At 45.2% G+C, this 24,751-nt stretch overlaps 1 pseudogene; it reads left to right on the forward strand.

The window, feature by feature from the left end:
• Positions 1 to 13,545: 13,545 nt before the first annotated feature.
• LOC110328340 lies at positions 13,546 to 23,167 on the forward strand (annotated as a pseudogene).
• Positions 23,168 to 24,751: the final 1,584 nt, after the last annotated feature.

Below are 24,751 nucleotides of genomic sequence, written 5' to 3' on the forward strand. Positions count from 1 at the left end.
TCTACAAGCTATGCTGGAGCACTAACCACTCATCCTTGTGTGTCTCTGTCTGTCTGTCTGTCTGTCTGTCTGTCTGTCTGTCTGTCTGTCTGTCTCTCTCTCTCTCTCTCTCTCTCTCTCTCTGTGTGTCTCTCTCTTTGTCCCTCTCTCTGAGTCTCTCTGTGTCTCTCTCTGTTTCTCTCCCCCCCCATCCAACTTGACTATGAATACTCGAGGAAAGAGACCACCACAATTTATTTATCATTATGTTGCCTACCATATATAGTCTCCCAATGGCATTTCAGAAAAAAATTGATATGTAATACATTAAAAAGGAAAAGCAAGGTTCCAGATCTCCAGTGTCTGAACTGGAGTCACCCATTGAGTAAGGTTTTGATTATGGGAGAGGATAGTGCTGAAGGTCATACCCTGAAGAAGGCTCCCTGTCTGTCCCCCTCAGTAGACCTGCCGGGTAACCAGACCACGTACTATGGGGGCTTCAAGGCACGTGTGACTCTGCTCTGCCCCAGCAGCCTGCCAATCAGATGTGCCCTCTCCATGACTCCTGAGCAATGTTCTGAGATCAGAAAAACAAGTGGCTTATGGTGTCCCAAAACTGCAGAGACAGCCCAAGAAAGGAGGCTCTTTCAAGCATGCTCTGTGGCCACAGTGGTTTTCTGGACCACGTACTGAAGCCAAGAGGCCTGAAAAAGTCTGCCTGTCTGACATTTCCAAACCCAGAGGCCAAAACAATAAACAGTGTGTTCAACAGGCAGAGAGCCGGTCTGATTGGGGTTTCTTGAGTTCCTGTCCAAATATTCTTCCACAAGCTCCAGTCCGCAGATAATCTGTTTGTCTACTGTGAGCCCTGGAGCTGTCTGCAACCTCTGGGAGTCATGGAGAGATTCCTGCCTTAAAAGGTGACAGTAAATGTCTCTACAGCACCAGTAGCAGCAATGACACACACTGGAAGCCAGAAACTGCCTATAAACACATTGGAACGAACCCCGAGGAGGAGGGGTGTTTGGCAGAGGGCTGAAGGAAAGAGTGTATGTTTGTGTTTGAGCTCATAGGCCTGGACAACAAGCTAGACTGTCATGTCCATTTAACAGCCAATATTAAGCTGTGTCTTATATGACTCCACTGCAAGCCTTTCTGTTTCCCTGCACAACAGTTCAAATGAAAATAAAAAATATATATTGAACACAGATTTTATGCCAAATACCATGCTGGATTCTGGAGACACAAAGATGAAGTAGACTCAGACTCGGCTGTTTGAGACTTTGCCATCTACTGAGAGAACCAAATAGTTCATTTTCTGGAACAATAGCTAATGATTTTTTGAATATCTACTATGGTGTTTGTTGTGTTTTGAATGAAAATGCCCCCCATGGATCCATAGTGAGTGGCACTATTAGTAGGTATGGCCTTGTTGGAGGAAGTGTGTCACTAGTGGTGGGATTGAAGTGTCAGAAACTCAAGCCAGGCTCACATCCTGCTGTGGGTGGATCTAGGCATAGCATTCTCAGCTCTCTCTCCAGCCCCATGTCTGCCTGTGTGCCACCGTGCTTCCTGCCATGGTGATAATGGACTAAACCTCTGAACTGTAAGCCAGCCCCAGCCACTACAGCAGTACAGGAAGCAGAGAAAAGACTCAAAGAAGGGCAAGGCTGTAAGCCTCAAAACCTTCTCCTCAATGTCCAAACCCCCCCCCCCACACACACACACACACACTCTACAATACTTCCTGAAACACTTCAGCTCTCTAGACGGATCTACTATTTAGGGACCAAATATTCAAAACTGTAAAGTCTATTGGCCTGTAAAGGGCATGCATGTTCACGTCATAGCACATGGGCTAGTTCACTTAAAGTCGAAGCAAGCCTGTCACACTAGAAGTTACTTTGCTTTAGAAAAAGAAGAGTGTAATATGCAAAACTGTCACACCTTTACTGAATGGTGTTCCTAAGTTTTCGCAACTCAAAATTGCCCCATCTAAGGATGAAAGAAATTGGGGTCCTTCTCTTCAGCCGCTCACCTTCACATTCCCATCCAGTGACTGTGCACTCTGGCCACCAGACCAAGCCAGCGGGAATGTGGCCTAAGAGGCTGCAGAAATCTTTCTGGAATGCCAGGAAGTACCAGAGGGATGTGGGTAAGGCTCTGAGTGCAGTGGGTGAGAAGTTCAGTATCTTCAGAATGCATCACCCTCTGCTGTGCAGGAAGCATGGCTAAGCAACAGAGAGCAGGGACCGTGAGCAACAATAGCACATACAGATGTCTTTAGTGCCCAGAACCTCTGCAAAGTAGCACATATGAACTTGTAGAGATTGGGCTCCAGGTTAACCGGTGTCCTGTTGATGCAGAAGACTGAAGGAAGTGGGGAGGTTAGAGGAGCTTGTCAGCTTTCTTCCTTTAAAAAACATTTATAGAGAAAACATTATTCAATCCAAACCCCTGGGATGGGGAGGTCTTTAAATACAAGGCTTGGCCCACTTGTGGAGGCTCTGATCTAAATGTGGGACAGTGGTTACCTTGTGTGAGACTCCGCAGCCCATACTGCCATCAGCAAATTCTTCCCACAAAACCTCACTGTGAAAACATTTGTGTAGATATCACTGGAGATCCCAGCTCCAGGATTAAATTTCCATCATCTTCTTCAAGCAGAAAAGGCAAGGATCATCATAGTCCAAGGTCAAGGAAATGACAGCACAGGCCTTTCCTGGTGACTGGTGCAGCCACAGAACACAGAAATGCTAATTACAGGCTCATAGCTAATTAAGGTTTAGAGGGATTAAAAGAGGTGCTTTAGGACAAGATCTGCCAATTAAGATAGAATGCGCAGATTAAAACTGGTAACCTGTGTTCAAAACCATTCAAAATTGTCTTCCAATGACATATAAAATTATCCAAAGTGGGCTTACTGCATGTAGAAAAGTCAGGCGCATTTTTGATAGAAGAGTGGCTTAAAGGTTCAGAGTCAAGTGCCTTGTTGTTGGTTAGTGTGGGGACTGGATCCTTTCAATGCCCCAAATTTCCAGCACAGCCAGCCAAGAAAGACACAGGGAAGGCTTAGCTGAGAAAAACTCAACAGGAACAACAGAATGTGCTACGCTAAACTTGGGGGCTGGTCTGGTGCTGCTTGTATTCAGTTACTTAATTCTGTACCCCAAAATCTGGTTGCTCCAAGAGGAGCTAATATTCACATATGCCTGCCTTTGCTGTATAAACCTTGACTTTCCAATGTAAAACTATTGGTTAAATAAAACTGGTGACAGCCAATTACTCAGGGGGAATAGAGAGAGGTGGAGTTTGAGTCACCAGGACCAGGAGGAGAAGGAGAAAAGAGGACAGAGATAAACAGAGACCAAGACCGAGACCGAGACCGAGACAGAGGGGTGGGGACCAGCAGTACAATACTGTGTACATGTCCCAGTAAGAATACTTAAAAGGCCACTTTGATCAGAAAATGAATTGTTTTCTCTCTCCTCCTCTCAGTTCAGAACTTCAGTGTTCTGGCTAGATCTGTGAGTCCACTTTGGACTAGAAGAGAAGTAGGAAAATAATGAAAGCTGAAAAGTCTGAATGATAGGGTCACGGTGGCCCTGATGAGTCTGAAGTTACTCCACAGCAGCTCTGGGCTGCCTTGCTCTGTCTGAGCTTCTTGCCTTTGGAAGAATAAACCTTTATGTGCTTTAGCCACTGCTATTTGGAGCTTCACATTCTGAACAGTCAAAACTTTATTCGTATAAGATCATAACATCTCATGGAATTTTCATTGGAGTGAGGTCAAATTATATATGTAACAGTCTGGGTTTGCCTGGTTCGTGAACTGTCTGAGCAGTGGCTTCTCCAGATCTCTGAAGAGGAGAGTGAGGGTTGATGGTCAGATCTATCTTTTATCAGGAACTTGAACCTTAGTCACTTTAGCTTCAATACCTTGATATCTCGAGAATTCTGCCTCAGGGACACTACCTGTCCTTGAAGTTCACAATCCCCAGCACTTGTGGCAAGTCCAGCACTTTCTTGCTGACTATTCTGCTCAGGTTATCTGGAGAAGCGTCTCTCCCTGCTGCCATTAGCAGACCTCTAGGTGACTCCCACCACCAAGTCCCCAGCATCACTTAGGATCCAACACCCCCCAACACACACACAAACCCTCTGTCTTTCTGTGAAGTGAGTGCCACTTAGAAACCTCATCTTCCAGCCCCATCCTTCTTATAAAACATGTGCATTCTCTTCTTCCAACTTACTCCTTGGGGTCCAGGCCAGCATTCACCTGCCTCTTCATGAACAATCACTGTGGTGTGAGATTTGTAATAGAGGCTAGTCGCTCACATCTAAAGACTGAGGCTCCTGGGAGGAACCCAGAGGCCCATGCTTCTGGGTGCTACCTTCTTGCTCAAGCTCATGTTCCCACTCTCTTCTCTCCTCCAATTCTAACTAAATTGCCAATTACCAGCCTTGGCATCCACGATGTGGGTAAACCTAGGCAGGCAGCATTGGGAGTCAGTGCTTAGAGCCACTGACAGCGGTCAGTCCAGACACCATGGGCAGGGGTTGCTACCAATGGTAGCCAGCCATTAGAGAAATTACTTAGCAGACTTCTCTCAGAGGGAACAAAGCTTAATTTTCTGGAGTTGGCACTCCTTGTGGTCAGTGAAAAATTCTCAACTTATTAACTCCTTGGGGCCATTGAGAAAGAAAAGGAAAGAGAAAAAATTCACACACACACACACACACACACACACACACACACACACACACACACACTGAGTAGATGAAACAAATGGCAGACTCCAACAACTTCATACATAGAAATACACACATGCATATGGACCTACAGACAGACAGACACATTGACACATGGAATGATTAAAACTGAGCTTGGAGCATACAGGCTCCAAGTATTTCACACACAGACACACACCCACAGACACACACACATACATTCCTATGTACACACAACTGGTGGATGGAGCAAGCTCCAACACACACCCAGACAAACTTTACATATGTACACACATTCACATAGCTGATGAATGGAAGGAATCATGTTCCAATCCTCCACACTTTATTTTTTTCTTCCGTAGCTTGTATACCCTAGCAAAATCTTTCCATCAGTGTAAAATTACAATGCGATTTTCTTCTAGTTAATTTTAGTTTTCTTCTAGTGAATGACTAGGAAAAAACAGTATGTTCCTCAATACCTTTACAAGAAAAAGAAAAAAAAAATAGTACGTACGGGTAAAGAAAACAAATTATTCCCAAGAACCCACATACATTTGTAACTAAGCAACTTGTTATAGATTAACAAAGTGTAGGCAAGCAAGGTAGTTTTCTCAGCCAGTTTCTCTTACTGGCAGGCAGCAATTTGTGGTTATGACGAGAGGATTAATTATTTTATCATTTATCTTTAAAAGTAATCTTATAAGAATCTTAAAAGAATCACAAATCTAAACTTTTAATATAAAAATCAGCCATGTCTACTTTACAGCCCCAGAATGCATATCTACTTAACAGCAATTCTTATTAAATCATATCAGGAAACTGAAGGCAGAAATGGGACTAAGAAATTGATCATCACCAGTCCAGCCTCAGTGAGAGTCACGTCAGCCAGTGCTGCCATTGTTCTTGTTCCCTGACCGTAAGAGGTCCCTAGCTTAACTAATAGGAGTGCACCTTCCTGAACTTCAAACAGTTCCCTAAGATTTTCTACATCAGTGCCGCTAGCAAAAACATCTTAGCCAAGCTTCAATAACAATGTTATTTTTCCAAATGCTTTCTAATGGTGGTAGTCGTTGCTGACAATCTTCATCCCTGCGTTCTTCTCTAGGGTGGTGATTGAATCACTAATCTGCTCCAGCAGCAAGGCCTGAAGATGTCAAGCGTTATTGTTGTGAGTGTCAGAGATACTGCCCAGTGAAGGGGCTGGAAGCAGAGCAGAACTCCAGAGCAGCTCCAAGACCCCAGGACACGTGGTTCTCAGGGCCGTGCCACAACGAGGCTCACACCCATGTGGCTGTGTAACTGGTGGGCTGCATTCATGAGTTCTAAAGCTGTTCGTCATTCCTCCTTCATGGCCCACAGCCCAAATGACTTTTCATTTCCTTCTCTTCTCTGTGTCCACCATGTTCAAAAGGTGTCTACATAGGGCACATCTTGCTTTCGACTGTTTTTTAAAGAAGTGGCGTCTGTTTTTGTAACACATTCCCTCTTCATCACACCACATGCCCAGGGGTATCTGCTGACCTCTGGATCCCCAAACCTTTGTGTTCTGGTTCTAGTCCAGGGCAGATGACTCTGTTCTGCCCGTCCTTAGAGAGCTCTCCATTGCCCTCCTACTGTTCTTCTCTCCTCTGTTCTACAGACTCCTGGTGTTGGTTTAAAGTATGCCCATGAACTCTTGTCCCTTAGAAAGCAGAGATTTTCTTTTCACTCTGGGGTGTGTATCTAGCAGTTCCTTGAGAGCAGTGATTAGGTCATGTTGTCGTTTTCTTCTTCTTCTTCTTCTTCTTCTTCTTCTTCTTCTTCTTCTTCTTCTTCTTCTTCTTCTCTTCCTCCTCCTTTCTCCTACTCCTTCCTCCTCCTCTTCCTCCTTCTATTTCTCCTCCTCCCCCTCTTCTTCCTTCTCCTATTCCTCCCTCCCCCTATTCTTTTATTGTAGAAGCCAGATGCCATATCTGAGAACACTCAAGCAGTCGCTTGAAAAGGTTCATGTCATAAGGACTGGATATGTCTGCCCAGGAAATAGCAAGGACCTGGGATCAGCCAACGGAGGTATGAATCACTTCTTTGAGAATAAAGTTAACCTAAGAACTGGGTTTTCCACTGTTAAACTTTATAGTTTAATTCTGATTTTGTTTTTCTTGCTCTAAAGTAGATCCTCCACAGGGCTGGGATTATAGTTCAGTCAGTAAAGTCCCTTGGCTTGCAGACATGGGGAACTGAGTTTGATCCCAGGGCCCATGTAAAAATTGTGTGATTGGTAGTACACACTTCTAATATCACTGATGGGAAGTCAGAGATGGGTCCTTCTGGACAGGCAGGCTATACTGATTGGTCAGCTGCTGGTCAGTGAGATACCCTGTTTCAAGAGATGAATACATACTTCCAAGAATGTCATACAAATTTTCTTCTGCCCACACCTATAAACATACATGCTTTTGTGTGCACGCGCGCGCACACACACACACACACACACACACACACACACACACACATGGTGGGAGGGAAGAGAGAGGAAGAGAGAAACTGAGATACCTTTCAACTCTGTCAAGCCGCCAGCTAAGAGACATCTCAGCTGGTACTTTGAAGGCAATCCCATGACAGACTCAGAACTAGAGCCATTTGTGAAGCAGTCTGTGGATTCCTAACTCTAATCAACTACATAAAGTAATAAAATATTTATGTTTGAAGCCACTGAGGTTTGGGTCATTCCACAAACAACGCATAAGCTCTGCGGAAGACCCTTTCCTGTCATCCTTCAAGGCGTCTCCCACAAGATTCTTCCCGTCATAGTCACATGTCAAACAGCTGTTAGTCAATTGCTTTGACTGGGAAGGACTGACCAGGGACTGGGAGAGCCTAGGAAAAGCTAAAAATTGATACTTTGAGGGACCAAAGAGGATATAAAATGGTGAACTAAAAATACAGGATGATGGATGGAACGGCGTGTTATTTTTCTATGGTTGCTTCAAGAAAATTACGACAAACTTGGCAACATAAAACAACAGATTTACTCTCTTACACTTCTGGAAGCTAGAAGTTGAAAATCAGATTCACCAGCCCGAAGTCAAGGTGCCAACAGAGCCAGGTCTCCAGAGAAGAATCCATTTCCTTGCCTTTCTTATATCTGCGGCTCATGCTTGCTTCCATCATCACCAACACCAGCAGCTCAGCCTATTCAAATCCCTGCTATTGTCTACACATCTTCTCTGCTCTCCTGAGGACCCTCATGGTCCTATGTGTTCCTTCAGATACTCCAGGGTAACGGTCCTCTATATTTGGAGATGCATAACTTAATCACATCTGCAAAGTCCTTCATTGCCATATAAGGTAACATCCACGGGTCCCAGGGATTGTAGGCATATTTGCGGGATTGCTGTTCAGCCTACTATAAGCAGAAAAACCCCACTTCTAGAATCAGATAGATTTTAATTCAAATGTTTTAATCCTCAGTTGCATGACATTAGCAATAATGTTAAACTAAGCCAGTGCTTCCTTGTCCCCATAGCAAAGACAAAAGGTTGTTAAACAAATAATACAAAGAAATGCACTTGGCATTCACTGGTTTTCCTCTTTCTTCCTTTTATTGAGTTGCTGGGGGGGGGGGGAGAGCAGATTTGAGCAGGGAAGGAAGATGTGTAAGTTTCCTACGGTCCTCATCATTTCAAGGCACACCTATGGCTATTTATCTCATTTGACCATCATCCCCATCTTACCAAAGGGAGAAAACAGAGACACAGTTAAGTTAAATGGTTTCTCCCCAAATTGCTCTGCTAGTAAGGGTCAGAACTGAGTTCTCTGGTGCTAAACCCCAATCCCTTTATGCTACATACCTTCTAGTAGAATTTGAAGGTATTGGGCCAGCTTCCCAACTCAATGTGATGAGAGAAGATGGCAGACTAGTGGTGTGCTGTCTGAGTTGGTGCAGGGCAAGTGCACAAAAGCTCAAGGAAACAGAAAAGAAACAAGATTGGGAGAAGACGGTGCTCTGAGGAGCAGACACAGACGGCCTCTCAGGAGGCAGGAAGGGAGTAGGATGCCTTTAGCTTAATTTATTAGCTACTGGTGTTCGTGGCCTGACAAAAGCATCTTACTGAGTGAAGGGTTTATTCTTGGCTTACAGTAAAAGAGGGGCTCAGTCCATGGAGGCAGGGAAAGTGTGGCCACAGGAGGAGACAACTATTTCCATCATGTCTTGTCAGGAAGCAGGGAGAAATGAGTGCTTGTTCCCAGTTCCCTTTTTCCTTTTTCATTTGGTCAAGGACCTCAGCCCAGGGAACTTTGTTACCCACGTTTAGGATGGGTCTTCCCACATCAGTTAATGTACTCTAGATAATCCTTATAAGCAGGCACAGAGATTTGTTTCCATGGTGATTCCCATCGCATCCTCTACCTTTCTCTCACAAAGGGAAAAACAAACAATGTTGAGCAATACCTCTGACCTTTGGGAACAGGCAATCTTCCAGGATGGGCAGTCACTTTGGCCTGTGTGATGAAACTCTATCACAAGAACTAAAGGCCAGCCAAGGACAATTTTGGAAGTGAATAGCATGGGATTGCCCAGTTCCAGGGCTGGAGTTTTATCCTTGGTCATCTACAGAATTGAGCCAGACTCAGAAGATGAATAGATTGGTCTGCTAGCACGCAAGAGTCACACTAGGCTGACGGGGAGCAAAGAAATCTATTATCATTGAGAATAGGAATTATAGAATCAGCAATAGACACTTCCGTTTGGGCCTATTCAATGTGCAATGATATTCATTCAAGAACAGCAACAACAAAGAACGTGTCCTAGAAAACAGACACCATTTATTAATGGCTCAAATAGGAACCCTGAGAACAAGCTGTGATAAGGTAATTATCTCAGTTTCTCTATGAACTGTGTCTTCTTCCTGCCGGATGGAGGGCCTAGGTTCAGAGAGACTCAGGGGGTTATCCAAGGCCCACAGTTTCCAGGTTATAGAACAGAACTTAGCCACAGGAGGGCTAGGCACTTAGCACAGAATTTTAAATACCAATGTCTAGCATGCAATGGACACCCTGTAAACAGTATTATGGGACAAACCTTTGTTCTGAAAAAAGATGTGGTCAGTGCCCAATGCAAGAGCCACTCCTTCACAGGCTTGCCTTGAACCACCTCTCCATGCTGTAGGTGAAGCCTCTATTGGCTCCAAACCCTCTCGCTATTAAAAACGACTTGTAGAGGAAATAAACAGCTCCTGCCAGGGGTTCCACAGCATGAGCCATTCAGAAGGATGAGGATCCCATAGGAAGGTATGCAGAGGCAGTCCTTTCTAGCTACAGAGAAGAGTTGAGAAGCTCCAGAGAATTTGGTGAGCTCAAAATGCCAGCATAGTATCTTGTAGGACCTGATGTCATTAAAGGCGGTGTCTCCTTCACAAGGGATCCATCTTCTTTTAGTTAACTCTTTTTAGAAAACAAAAAACAAAAAAAACCTCTTAGGGACACCCAAAAGTGTACTTCGCTAATGCCTTAGGTGTGCCTTAATCCAGGAAGTTGACAGTGAAGATTGGTAACTACTGCCACCAGATGATGTGTTATCCTCCTTCTTCCCTTCCCCCTCTCTTCTCTCTCTCCCTCCCACTTCCTCCCTCCCCTTTATTCCACAGCCACCTTTGTAGCTTCCTTGGGAATACTAGGGAAATGCCGCCCAAACAGGCGCACACAAATTCACCAGTGCCTGTTTCCTGCCAGCAACAGGCACAGATGGTGTAGAGACCAGGCCAAGAACTGAAAGGTTTTCCCAAGAAAACTCACACCTGAACAACCAGAAGAATAAAGCAACCCTCATCCCCATCTCAAAGCTGGTCAGCCAGGTGACAAGCCTTTAGATACAGGAAATAAAAAAGGGTCCTACTCGGTCAGCACATGAGGGGAATGTGCATGAGAAAGAATGGGGTGGACAATGAGAAGGACAGGCAGGCTGGGTCCAGCAGCCCACAAACACCCAAAGAGCAGAGGGAGGAATGAATAGCAGCCTGGAAAGATGTGGAACTGGCATAATCCTAATCATATCAGACTTGCCTCTTGGACCACAGTGTCTATGCCACCTTCAGTAAACTGGACATCTCAGATGACCAAACAGCCCATAACCTAGTGTCCTTTGTGATAGCAGCAGAGAGAGTGGTTTCCCTTCCTATTCTTGCAGACAGCAGACAGACTTGGTCATCTTTCAAATGGCTTCATGTGGTGGTAAAATTCCAAGAGCCTCCTGTGACCTTTTGGGACACTTTTCCCCTTCTGGCTAATGTCTGTTTCAAAGAGCTGGCTAGATGGGAGTTGCATCAGCCCCAAGTCAGCTTCAGCCATTCCCAGCTTTAAAATAAAAAACAAACACAGCAAAGCCTCTCTAGAGGCAAGCCATTCCTGGCTTTTTAATCCTTCTCAAAAGAGGAATTAAAGAGCCTCCTCTACCAAGTGCACTGGGGGTAGATGCCCTGCCAGGGGATGCTTTAGTGGTATCTTGACACCTGACCATGATACATATCTGAAAAGAAATGTCTTAAATAAACGTGAAAACCCAAGTCAGTCCCCAAAAGCTTGTCCAATAGTTGGGAGCTGAGGCCTCTGTGACAACTGATTTCATTTCCCCTTGACATCTGGATGCTGTTGCAGCCAACAGACAGACTCGGTCACCCTTCTAATGGCTCCACGTGGGAGTAAGATTCCAATAGCTTCCTGTGACCTCTTGGGACAATTTTTCCCCTTCTGGCTAATTTCTATTTCAATTTAAGGCAATAGCTCCCTCTTGGCTGCTCTCCCATTAAGTTTAATTTACAAAAAGTTATTCAAAATATTGAACCCAAATGATATTCACGGCCTGGGGGAGGAGTACCAGCCATGGAATGGCCTTTGTTTTATGGACTTTCTAGAGGACAATGGGGACATGTCCTGCCACCTGGACCTCAGACTTTATGGCCCCAGGGGCACCAATCTGTTGGATGAGTTGACTGGGAACAGAAAGTGAGTTTAGGGATGACAGCAGACAAGGGACTTATCCAGGACTGAGATGACAGCAGACAAAGGACTTATCCCAGGCTTTAAAGTACAGGTAATCCAAAATTCTCCTCCCGCTGGGCTCCTTTGAAGGAAGTGGAGATCCTTAGGCATCTCTTCTGACACTACTGCAGAGAACCCCTCCCACTTCCTGAAGAATGAGCCCTTGGCCCCTGAAAGTAAAGGTTAATTCAAAGATAGGCAGTGAAGGAAGGGGAGGGATTCCACAGGTAGAACCCCTAGCCATTGGCTACAAGACCTTGGTGACCACAGGCCAATTGCTTAGTTCCCCCCTCTCACCCCCACCCCACTTTCTTCCCTTCTTTTCTTCATTTCTCTTTTTCTTTTTTCTTTATCCTTTGTTAATAGAGTCTTGTACATTTGGTAGTGAGGATTGAGTCTAAAGCCTTGCCCATGCTCGGCCAAGCTATATCCTCGCCCTCTTTTACTTTTAGATAGGGTTTCACTAAGTCCTCCAGGCTGACTATGAACTTACTCTGTATCACAGGTTGACTTTGAGCTTGTGACCTCCCTCCCCACCCCACCCCACCCCATTCGGCCTCCTGAGTTGAGTAACCAAGGTTACAGGCTCATCATTTCCTAATTTCTTTGTACCCCAACTTTCATCCTCTGTAAATGAAGATGACAGGCACCCCCCAAGGTTGTTTGGTTCCTTCATGAGAATAAGTATATTTATGACTGCATGGAGAATGGCAAGAGAAAGGTTTGTCACACAGGCACACATCAAAGGCCCCTTTCCCATTCCCATTTTATTGATGTAGGAACTAGAGAACTAGGGAGAAAGAAGAAACCCAACACGTGTGCTACAACACGTGTGCTACAACACATGTGCTACAACACATGTGCTACAACACATGTGCTACAACACGTGTGCTACAACACGTGTGCTACAACACGTGTGCTACAACACGTGTGCTACAACACATGTGCTACAACACATGTGCTACAACACGTGTGCTACAACCTGATACTCTTTCTCAGAGCATGTCATTTGAAGGGCATGAAACATAGGAACAGAACAGAGTTCTAATGCAAGAAAAGAAAAATAAGGACAGATAATCTCTCTTGAGTTCTTGCTGGGCATGAAGCCCCCTCGGGGTACTGAAGAGACCCACAGATGCTCACTCTCATAGAACTTTATTACACAAACTTCCATCTTCTCCAATGATCAGCATCAGCCTACCCTTGTACATAGATTTTGAAGTGCATAGAACAGGCATATGCTTTAACTCTCTCATTTTACACATGAGGATGTCACGGTTTCAGTGCATGTATAGTTTACCCAAAGTCACAAAGCTAATTAGGCACAGGGTTGATGGTTCAAGCCCATTTCTTGTGATTCCCAGTCCTGTGACCATGCTGTAATGCTCTGCAGCTTTGTCAGTGAGCATCGTTTCATCAAGGCAGCACCTGAGGCTCAGGAGAAGAGAAGAGGCCACTTAAGGGTGGCCACAGCCTCTGGGTTAGGAGTCTGACCTTATTAATTCATCACTACCTTGACCCTGTCAGTTAGCTCCTGGAGTCTAGCTCAGGGAAGACAGACAGTGGGGCTTAATGGAAACAGGGAAGCGGGTGACAATATGAACCATCTGAATTATGCTCTCAATTTGCAAGAGTCTGATGGGTCTGCAATAATTCCAATCCAGGTTAAGTGCCTGTGTCTCCTCCATCAAAGATTTCACTCAGGGTTTCTTCATTTTTTGTAATCTCATCCCTGTAAGAAGCTGCCCACGCCTAAAGCTCTCTCTCTGTCGATAACCTTCCATACAGTTCCATTCTTGGTGGTGTTCTATACTGAAGATGCCGTGGGGTGGCAGTGGCCTTAGTCTGAGGTTATCCACAAAGCCAGGCATGCACATGGAGAGGAATAAAGAGCAGGAGAGTGGCGATATTGCTCAGTTGGTAGAGTAATTGCCTAGCATGCATGAAGCCCTGAGTTCAATTCTCAACACCATGCAAATAGCGTGTGGCAATTCACGTGTAATCCCAGCACTTGGATGGTAGAGTCGGAGGCAGGAAAGTCACAAACTCAAGGTTATCCTTAGCTACAGAAGGAATTTGAGGCCAGCCTGGTCTATATGAAACTTTGCCAGAAGGATTGGGATGGGGAATTCCACCACCCACAAATGTAATATAGGAGCTAATCTAGAGGAATAACGAATGCCTCTGGAATAATCCTGGCCTTGCTGGAGGTGAAAACTGAAACAGCAGAGGCCTTGAACAGGTTCTAGAACTTATGTCCAGGGATAACTAACACATTCCTTTTCTCTGAACATTCTTTAAAAATCTTAGGCATTGCCCAGTCTCCCAGGCTCCTACAGTTGGAGTTTTTTACTGCGAGAAGGCCTTTGGAAGGTGTCAGGTTTGGGTGGAAGACAGCAGCGGCAGGGTCTCACAGAGGGGATTGTCAATTTCTATATTGCCTGTCTGACACCAGGCTGACAGAAGTGTTGGAAGAAACCGCTGATGTCACCTGACCCAACCTCCTACCTAGTTTAACGTTTTGCTCCATAATTTCCCTAGCAAATGGCCATTTGACTAGCTTGAGTTCTTTCATGGCCAGAGATCAAGTGACATTATGTGCTACCCTTTAGGTGACTCTAATTGTTCAAATAGCTTTCCTTCTGTTACACTTTTTAAATAGCAATCTTCCTATGGCTTTCATCATGTCTATTATCATCCAGATGTATCCAAATTGCAGCCTCGGTCACATGTATCCAGGACAGCCATGAATGGGACCCAGTTGGTGCAGATGGCAACATCAAATTGAATGTCATAGGGTTGGACGACCTTAGAAGGGCAAACTGGTGCTAAGAACATATCTATTATTCATTTTATTTCAGTGTACTTTGCTTGGTGGATAGGTGGGGAGTTCTTCTCTTCCTTCCTCTCTCCCTCCTTCTTCCCTCCCTCCAATGAGAAGACTCAGTATGTAAAGACATATATTAAGATCCCCTATCTTCTGGTCAGTAGGAGGTTAGAGATAATGACAGGTGAGGGGATGGTGGCAGGGCTGAGTGGAGCAGAAGGGGTGGGGCTGTGACACAAGTTCTGAGCCCTGGCCATAATGGGAATGGGCACAATCAGGAAGGCTCCTAGATACTGCCTCTGACTGAACTCACTACATTATAACCTGGAGACCAAACGTATCTGGGTTGGAGTATAAGGGGACATTTGTGAATGGCACCATAATCCACTCATCCCTGAACACTGGGCATCGGGAAGGTGTTCTACAAGAACCAAGAAACTCTTCTGAGAGCTGAGCCAAGACAGCCAAAACTTTGAAAGGGCCAGGAAAAAGCCATCTATGAAGACTCAAGAAATAGGGCCTGAGTTATCATAGCTCCAGTTCATCTTCACTGAGGGCTAAAGATGGTAAGAACGTGCTGAGCAGAGGAGTGGCATGTTCTGTAAGACTCAGCACTTTTCCACCCAAGAGGGTCCACCTGGTGGACCAAGACCATGCTTCTCACCCAGTGGCTGCTGAGTCCCACATTCCATCAGTCCCTCAGGCAAAACTATGCCTTAGGAAACCAAAGCATCTCATGTGTTCCCTACAGAGGAGGAGTAGGAACACCTTGGGGATGCAGGTAGGAAATCCAGGCCTAGAAGCAGCCAAGGACCATAGAGAGCTGTGCTTTAAGTCAATTCTGGAAGAAAACTAAGTTACCATTTCCCAGCAAGAAGAGTTCAGTGAAACTTCTGGAAACCATTCAGGCAACACTTGAGAGTTTCAAACATCTCCCACTCATTTATCTCAGTCAGTGGCCACCATGGCCCTGAAATAGTTAGTATTGATTGTGAATTTGATTGGACAGGGAGACAGCCAGGGTGTGAGTGAAGCTTACCTCTGGATATATTTGTGAAGGCTTTTCCAGGCCTTAGATCATGTGGGCTCTGACCTCAATATCCTAGGCACCTGATGGCTCTGATGTTTGAATGGACCATTGAGAAGTGGAGTAACTATGGAAGCTGGGCCTTAGTGAAAGAAGGAAGCCACTAGGAATATCCCTCGGAGGGGCTGATCACGTTTCTATCCCAGGACCATAGAACAAGACCTCTGAAACCAGGAGCCAAAATGATTCCTCCCTCCAAAAGACTGTATCTCTCGGTTGCTTGTCACAGCAGGACAGAGTCTCACTCAAGCCCTGTGAAGCAGATTAAGTTGGTGCTGCTCTGTGTTTAACAAGAGCGATGTCATGGTGCAGGGAAGAGTTGTGTTGCCCACTGTCACATGCCTGAGAGCAAGAGTGTAACCAGAATGTCTCTCTTTGTAGCCCTTGTTTCTCAGATATGCCATGTGAACTGCTTTACAATGAATGGCTTTTGGATTTGGAGAAGGCAAAACACATCATGAAAATAAGAACCTCAACTGACTGCTTTAAGGAGAGACATAATGAAAGACTTTCTAGGTGGGTCACAAAGGAAGAGGCTCAGATCTGAAGATGAACTGAGATCTACTAAATGCCTCGAATGGCTGGATACAGTGCACACCTTCATTAACGTTTATTATTTATTCATCAGCCCATTCTACAAATGTTCCTGGAAGTCAAGCGATGTGCCGGGCATAAGGACATGATCAGAAACACAGATGACATGGCTCCTGGCCTCATACAATTTTAATTCTAGGAACTATTACAGAAAATATGTCCAACAACACCAAGAGTCAAAAGGCCCTCTGCATTATGCTAAACATAATAAAGCAAAAACAGGAAAGACTAAGGTAGCTCATGGGGGAAAGGGTGTGTCTTCTTTAGAAAGCTAGTGAAAGAAGATATTGATGAGGAGGTGAGGGATGGTTAATCTTCACTGTCCGCTTGACTGGATTCAGCATCAATAGGGGACCCTTTTATGGAGACATGTCCAGAGGGGGGTTAGCTGAGAAAGGAAGACCCATCTGAGTGTGGCTGGCACTCTCCTACAGGCTGTGGGCCTAGACTAAATAAAGGGGGTCACGGGGAGAGAGAGGCTGATAAACCACAGAACTCACTGTCTTTGCTTTCTAATTACAGATGCCCTGGAACCAGCCATTTCAGCGTTTGGCTGTCATAGCTCCCTGCCATGATTGACTCTGCCCTCAAGCAGTTTCTCAGTGGGTACTTAGGCATAGCAGCCAGAAAAAGAACGAATCCAGTCACACTGTAAAACTGAGAAGCCCCGTGAGGAAGTCATAGAAGATCATCTGGGGTAGATGACGAAGGATGAGGAAATCTATGGAGGTCTTTGGTTTGGTTTTGTACTTGGCTTTTGTTTGATACGGGGTTTCTCTCTCCATAACTTAAGTTATCTTGGAACTTGCTGAGATATTCTAGACAGCCTTCAAACTTAAGGTCCTCCCATCTCTGTCTCCCTCATGCTTAGATTGTAGGCAGGAACACACCAGCCCTGTTTGCTGAAGGCCACATATTCCCCATCACACCTAACACCCCACAGTATATTTAAATGTGGTGATGTAATCCGGCATCAGGGATGGGAATGTGTGCAGCTCACAGACTGTGTGTCAACTGAGGAATGTAACAGGATTTAGTCACACCTCACTGGAGGGTGTCATGACAATATGTGGCATGACATAATATGGTTTTTAAAAAATGATGCTGGAATTGCTGTTTGGGGGGAGTGCATGGGGTAAAATTGGGGAAAGGAAGCCAATTGGAAGGGCATTTCAATTATTCCGTTGGGAAGTGAGGAGTGTGAGGGTTGGGGATGGAAGTCGGAAGAGAATCTGCTTAGAAGACAAAACGGTTCATTTGCTATTGTACTGGATAGGTTAGGGCTTGAGGACAGGATGGAGAGCAATGCTAGAATTCTAATGTAGGTGATCAGATGGCTGCAAGTGACATTTACTGAGATGGAGCAGACGAGACAAGGGCAGTCTCAAGTGGAGAGGCGGAAGTGAAGAGGTGTCTGTTCGGTGTGCTTTTAGATGTCAGTGGGACATTTGGGAAAAGATGGGAAATATGTAGACTTCAGTAAACAGGGCTGGGCAGGAGAAGTAAAGGTACAATGGTCAGAACACATATGGCATTTTTAAAGCCATGAAAATGAGAATATGGAGAAGAATAGAGGGAGGGAGAAGAAGGAGTTTGTGATCCAACCTCAAAGAAGCCCAGTATTTAGATACGGGTAACCTAGCAATGCAACCGAGAAGCGGGAGATGGTGGAGTAGGAAGAAAACTAGAGACCAGAAGGTCGCCGACTCCACGAGGGGTTTCCTGTTTCAAGACAGAAATGTAATCAGCAGTGTCAAATTCTGCTGAGAAATCAAGATGAGAACCATCTGGGCCACCAGAAAGCTGGCAGCAACCTTGCAAAGAGCAGTCTAGTGGTGTTCAGAAGGAGCAGCCAGAAGGGAAAGGACTGAGGCGTGAGGTTGGAGACTGAAACAACTCCTTTCCCAGGCTGCCAAGGTAGGCAGTAGATGGGCTGCATGCAATTAAAGGAAGGGTCCTTTGTCGGCTGGGCCATACCAGAGCATGTTTGCCGAATGAGAATGGTTTGGCTGAATGGGAAACATGAATGATCCCCAGGATGATGGTTATCATGTGCTGTCAACTTGACTGAAATTAGAGTCATCGAGGAAATGCAGCTCTTGATGGCTTTCAAGGGGGTTTCTAGAGAGGTTTAATTGGAGACAAAAGAATCACCCAGAATGAGGTGAGGGTAATTCAGGACAGAAGAGAGGGTCCTGGACTAAGAAGGAAAAAGAAGAAAGTTAGCTGAGCATCAGGCTCTCCCCTACCCTTGCCTGTGCATGCAGTATAATCAGTCACCCACCACCACCACCACCACCACCACCACCACCACCACCCGGCTCCTCTCCCTGTGCCCCGGAGACTGTGAGCCAAAACAAGTCTTTCTTTCTGTTGCTTTTCAACAAACACCTAGTCACAGTGGGATGCAAAGGAAAGGATAGCCCCAGAGACAGATAACAGTCTTTGAGATGTGAAGGGAGTTGCAACCAGTGTGCCTAATCAGAACTGCCCATTCTTGCACAAGAGATTCTTTCTCCATGGTAGTGGGAAGGAAATGTAGATGGGATGTATGGAGCGAGACAATGGTGCTAAAGCCAACAGATCTGAGGTTCTAGTGGGGGGGGGGAGCACCAAATACTTTCTGCTCACTCCCCACTAAAAGATGGAGGTCATGAACTGAGAGTATGCGTAAGGGGATGGGGAGCTTAGAGAGAGGGGAGGAGATATGAAATGATTGGATAGAAGTGGAAGTAGGACTCGGAAGAGCTACCAGGAAGTAGTGGGTGGCATCCTAAAATCTATCATCACTATAATTAATTTTAAAAGCAGTCTCTCCTGTGGCTTTTTCCCCTTCATGGTGATCAGCTGCTCAAGAGCCACACAGAGAACAAAAGCATCACTCAGAGGCCCAACAGAAGTGTTCTTCATAACCAGAGTAGGAGAAAAAAAAAGGAGTGAAGGGTGTTAGTGACATCACCAGGGTAAATGGAAAAGTTCAGGCTGGCCAAGGGAGGAAATAAAGCCAAGCGGTGTTGATAGAAAAATGACTGAGAACAAAAGGTGATTACATGAATGGGGTTTTCATCACTGTAATGAAACATCCAAGGCACGCGCCCCTCTCAAGAGAACAGATTTACCTAGCACAGAGTTTTGGACACTAAACAACATGACATAAACTTGGTACATCAAGGCAGAAACATAGAGGTGTCTTCATGTCAATATGGACCTTTTCCCCTCTTCCAATGCCATAAGGATTTGATCATGGAGAATCTACTCTAATCACTAGATGAATGAACTAACCTAATCTAATCACTTCACAAAGGCTTCATCCTTAAACACCACAGTGAGACCAACTTTCTGCCAGCTTGTTACCATTAGCAAACACTTTAGGTCTTAAACATGAGGTCAGGGGGATAGTCACATCCCTAGAAAAGGTGGCTTTGTGAATCTGAAGGTATTTTTTAATATGTTTTGTGTGTGTGTGTGTGCGTGTGTGTGTGTGTGTGTGTGTGTGTGTGTGTGTGTAGGTAGGTGCCCATGGAGACCAGTAGAGGGCATTGGAACCCCAGGATCTGAGGACATGGAGTTACAGGTGGTTGTGAGCCACCAGACATGAGTGCTGGGAACTGAACTCAGATCCTCCCCAAGAGCAGTGCACACTCTTAACCACTGAGCCATCTCTCCAGCCCTGAATCTGAAGATTAATAAGAGACGAGAAGAGGTGAGTGGACAAGACACCAAGCAATAGGTAGGTGAGAAAACAAGACATTAGAAATCTAGACTTGAGAAATGGTGCCATTTGTAGTGATTGCAAATCCAAAGTTTGTTTCCCATGGTGTGAGCCACACCAGAGAGGGGGAAAAAAATGACTGAATGGGAGACCGTCCAAGCAACAGTGAGGGCGAATATTGAAAGGATCAGTTTTCTGCAAGCTTGCTTGGAGGAAAGTAGGGAGTTTAGCTAAGTATATCCTTGATACAGACCTACCATCTTCTCAAGCCATAAATGCCTCGCTCATGTTAAGAACCCCACACATGATCTATTTTGGTCTTACTTGAACATGTCCTTTATGGCTATACTTCTTTTGAAGTCTCATGAGATATGGACCTACGAAATGCAATCTGGCCCAGCATAAAATGTTTGTAGTATCAGACGCCATCTAAAACTAGACTCTAGTTTAGATAAATGGAGTAGCTAGTGTCAGAGGCTTTAGGAGGATAAATTTTAAGGTGGAGGAAATTCTATCCGTTAACTTAATGCTTTCCAAATACTAGGAGAATGTACCTACCCTATATTGCTTATTGTTTTGCTGGAAGAAAATATATTTCTGCACCATCCAGCATGGATTTCTGGAACTCTGAGAGTGAGGAGTGGAGGCAGAGGTGGATGGGAGATCCTGACCTAGGAAAGGAAAGGACAAGAGGTCCCCACAAAAGGGACCCAGCCCTAAAAGAAACAGCAACAGCAGAGTCGACCCGTTATGTTTCTGTATAGAACAAATGAGAACTTGCAAGAAATTGCCCAAGTCTTTTTACCTTGTTTGTTGATTTTATTACCTGGTTTCTTTCTATTAGCTGGTGATTTCAATGTCTCTTAAAGTGGAAGGTAAGTGTGTGCTTGAGAAACAGAGAGGCAATAAGGAGCCAGAAAGACACATCCTCCTCCAAGGGACAATCAGAGGATGCTGGAAAATGACACCAGGGACTAATGTCTACCATCCCCGGCCTATTTCTATTCTCCTTGGTCCACTCAAATGGCTTATCTGAGTTGAACACCCTGTAACATAAGCAATTACAAAAAGAAAAGATGCCTTCTTTTTGTACTCGTGTGTCAACAGAAGGAAGGGATAGAAAAACATCCATCCCCCAGCAGCCATTTTCTGTTCTAGGCTGGGATCAGGCTTGTAATCGACCTGAGGCAAGAGATTGTAGGAAGTCAGAGGAAGAACATGAAATACACGGCCCTTGCTTGGCAAGGTCTGGAGTACCACTGGGATGAGTCAAGCAGTCTTAGGATGAACAGCATCCAAGGCTTTTTGTCAGGTCCCTTGCACAAATTCCAATTCCAGTTTACTTCTAAGGATGCTCGATAAACCAAGGCATGCTTGGGCTGGGTGATAGGAGCTGAACAGAAGTCATTTGCGCCCAGTGCTTGAACTACTTGAGTTTCATGTGACTACGATGGGACAGCTGACATAACCTGAAGAGAGGAGGGCTTCTATTGGCTCACCATTTCAGAAATGTCAGTCAGCCAGGGTGAGGAGATTGCAGCAGAGAGCAGCAGTCACAATGTGGTGTCCAGGAAGCACAGGAAAAGAGACGACACAGACACACACTCCACACACAAAGAAACAAACCACAAACACACAGAGACACACAGACACACACAGATACACACAGAGACACACACACACACATACACACATGCACACACACACACACCCTAAAGCTCTCCTCAAAGTGATCAGCTTCCCAGAACAAGGCCTACCTCCTACCTCTCACCGTTTCCCGTAATCTCATATTATGAATCCATCAAAGGTTAAATTCATTGACTGGGTCAGAATCCTCATGATCTATCCCATTCTGTGCTTTACTAATCTGGTAGTTGTTTCTCAGTCCAATCAAACTGACTATCAATGCCCCCCGGGGAACCTTATTTAAACCTCCGACAGTGGAAAAGACTTCGTGCCTCTTCCTGCCTGCCTTTCCCCAAGGGGAATACCTACAGGAAAGGATGTCTTTGGAGAATGCCCATGGTAAAGCCTCTGCCTTGTTCCCCTCACCTGCCAATTAAGATAATCACAAAACAGTTATGAGAGGCCTAAAAACTATCCTCTCCTCAGAGAATGAAAACCCTGAGAGTCTTAATACTAACAAAAAGGCAAGCTGAACCCTGGGAATCTGCAAGAAAAAAGGCAAGAGAGTCTGAAATGGTTTGTCCTCAGCAGTGAGCTCACAATAAAGATGAGAATCATTACAAATGTGGAGTTTACAGCTGAGACATGGGAAAGTAGCAAATTGAAGCTCTGGAAAAAAAAGAATGCCTTCCTCAACCCCCATCTACAAGAAAGAGGAATCTCAGTGGCCCTCAGCTGCTACCACATCCTCTGCCTGTCGATATGACACAAGGTAGGGCTGATTCGACATAGGGACAGTGCCTGGAACCTGGAGAACCACTTCAGTGACTGGTCTGAGACCTTCACCTCCGTGTAGAAGAGAGAAACCGAACCCCCGGACAGTCCTGAATGCCACTGACCAGATGTGACTGTCGGTGGCCAGAAGTTGGTGCCTAAGTGAGAGATACTATGGGGTCTAACCGGTCTCAATAAAGCAAACATTTCTGCCAAGCATGATGAAGAGTGGGTAAAGATCAAGAGGCAATCTTATGCTGTCCCACCACCAATGGAGCCTGGTCATCCCTTCTCCAGTGACATCAGCAATAATCGCAGGTATGCAGACCTTTCTGAGGACCTGTCACTCTCTCGTGAGAGCCTAAAGGATACTGCCCTTCTGGAATGAAGGAACTGTCCCCCAAATTAAGGTAGGGAAATGGGTCTTGATTGCCGCCATTGCAGCAGCCCTTGGTGCATCACCATACATCTGGGGGGCTCTTAGAAGAACCTACTAGTGGGCAGTCCCATTGTCTGTAAACTGGACAAGTACTTGAAGCCCATCAAGCCCATGCAGTTCCTGGGAGATGAGGAGATCGTGCATAAAGCCATGGAAGCTGTGGCTGCTCAAGGCAAGGTCAAGAAGAGAAGGAGAAGAGACAGACACCTGCCCCAAGAATACCCTCTCTGCCTGTTCACGCTTTCTGCATCCTTCCCTAACACTTGTCATACTACCTACCTCTTTAGGATCTCAAGTTTAAGTTGCAGCTGCCAATGGGAACCTGTGGCATTCATTCCAGTATTTTATGCCCTGCCACCACACTCCCTTCACAGAATCTAGTCAGGATTACACCTCTAGGGGTGCAGATTCTTGGTCCCCATCCAGGATCAGTTCCTCTTACTAAGAGAGTTGAAGAGGCAGTAATTACAGTTTTTCTCAGTCCTTTGTTTACTAAGGGTCTGCTTAGGAAGAAGTCAGGGAAGAATCATGCCATGGAATGACCAAGGAGGAGAAACTGTGGCCCATTTTTGGCCTGTCTTGCACTCTTCAACAGTTAGGTAATTGAGAGCTCTAGTCATTCCACTGGAAGGTGAAAGTAACTTATATAATGATGGAAAAGATACTACTTCCTCTCTGACCTTAAAGGACCCCAGAAGGTTGGAATCAATCTTGTCAAGTCTGTATGTTACATTTACTTTTACAAAAAGAAAAGTGCATATATCAGCACATAAAAGCCCCTCTGAGGTTTCCATGACATTTGAAATAGTCCCATGTGGTCACCAGAAGCCATTCGTATCAAATGAGATAAAGTCCTTGTCCACAGAGGCAGGAGTACCTCTTGCTGGGTTAGGATCCCTTCGTCTTGTTTTGTGGAAGTAAAGTGCACCTTGATCATATCCAAGTTTTTGTAATTCCCTGTCTGAGTCAGGCTCCAGCTGATTAACCCTACCATGTGAGTTCAGAACTTGTTTGGGCATAACAACTAAATCTCATTCCAAATCAGTATAATAAAGGAGTGGTGTGGGATAAAATAAATAGATGAATGGGAGGAAAAGGAGAAAGAAATATTACATGCTGATTTATAATTTCTAGAAGATCCCTATGGGGAGCCCAGGATAGAGAGTGTTTCAAAGTGATGAGAAGAGCAGAAATCTAGACCAACCTTAATACTTAAGATATAGTGTAAGTAGAGAAGGGGGTTTGAATGGTTACTATTGATGCTCAACTTGACAGGATCTAGAATCACCTAGAACAAAGGTTGCAGGTATGCCTATGAGGCATTGTTTAGATTAGGTTACCCTCTGGGCTTGACTGAGTATTTATTTTAATTAAAATGAGAAGATCCATCCTAACAGTAGGCAGAGCCATTCCCTAGGCTTGGGTCCCAGAGTGCATAGAAGAAGAAAGCTGCCTGAGTATCAGCCTTCGTGATTCTCTGCTTCCTGACAGCAGATACCTGCTGTCCCAGGCTGCTGCTGCTGCTGTGCTTTTCCCACCATGGCGGACTCTACCCCAAAACTGTGCCAAAAGAAACCCTTACTCCCTTAAGTTGCTTTTGTCAGTATATTTTATCACGGCCACACTAACAATAACCAAGACAGAGCTGTTGGTTCACTCAGCCCATCAGAGCTCAACATTGCCACTGCCAAAGGGAGAGGAGACAAGGGGGTCCCTATCATCTTTGCAGCTTTACTTGTGGGTTCCTGGTTTCATGGCCGAAATTTTAGCTTAGCGGTGCTCACCCATGCTGTTCCCAATGTCCCAGGACAGGCAGTGTGAGAAACATTGTTGATTTTTCACCATAATACAAGAACAAGGGTCATTTTCTAGATGTGTGGGTTTGCATGTATCTGCCTCATTTTCTCTTCAGCCCACCAAGATTAACTCTTAAAATTAGCACTAGAACTTGGGCATGTGGTGAAA

This window comes from Mus pahari, chromosome 10 (genome assembly GCF_900095145.1).
Source record: "Mus pahari chromosome 10, PAHARI_EIJ_v1.1, whole genome shotgun sequence".
In the NCBI taxonomy this organism is placed as follows: domain Eukaryota; kingdom Metazoa; phylum Chordata; class Mammalia; order Rodentia; family Muridae; genus Mus; species Mus pahari.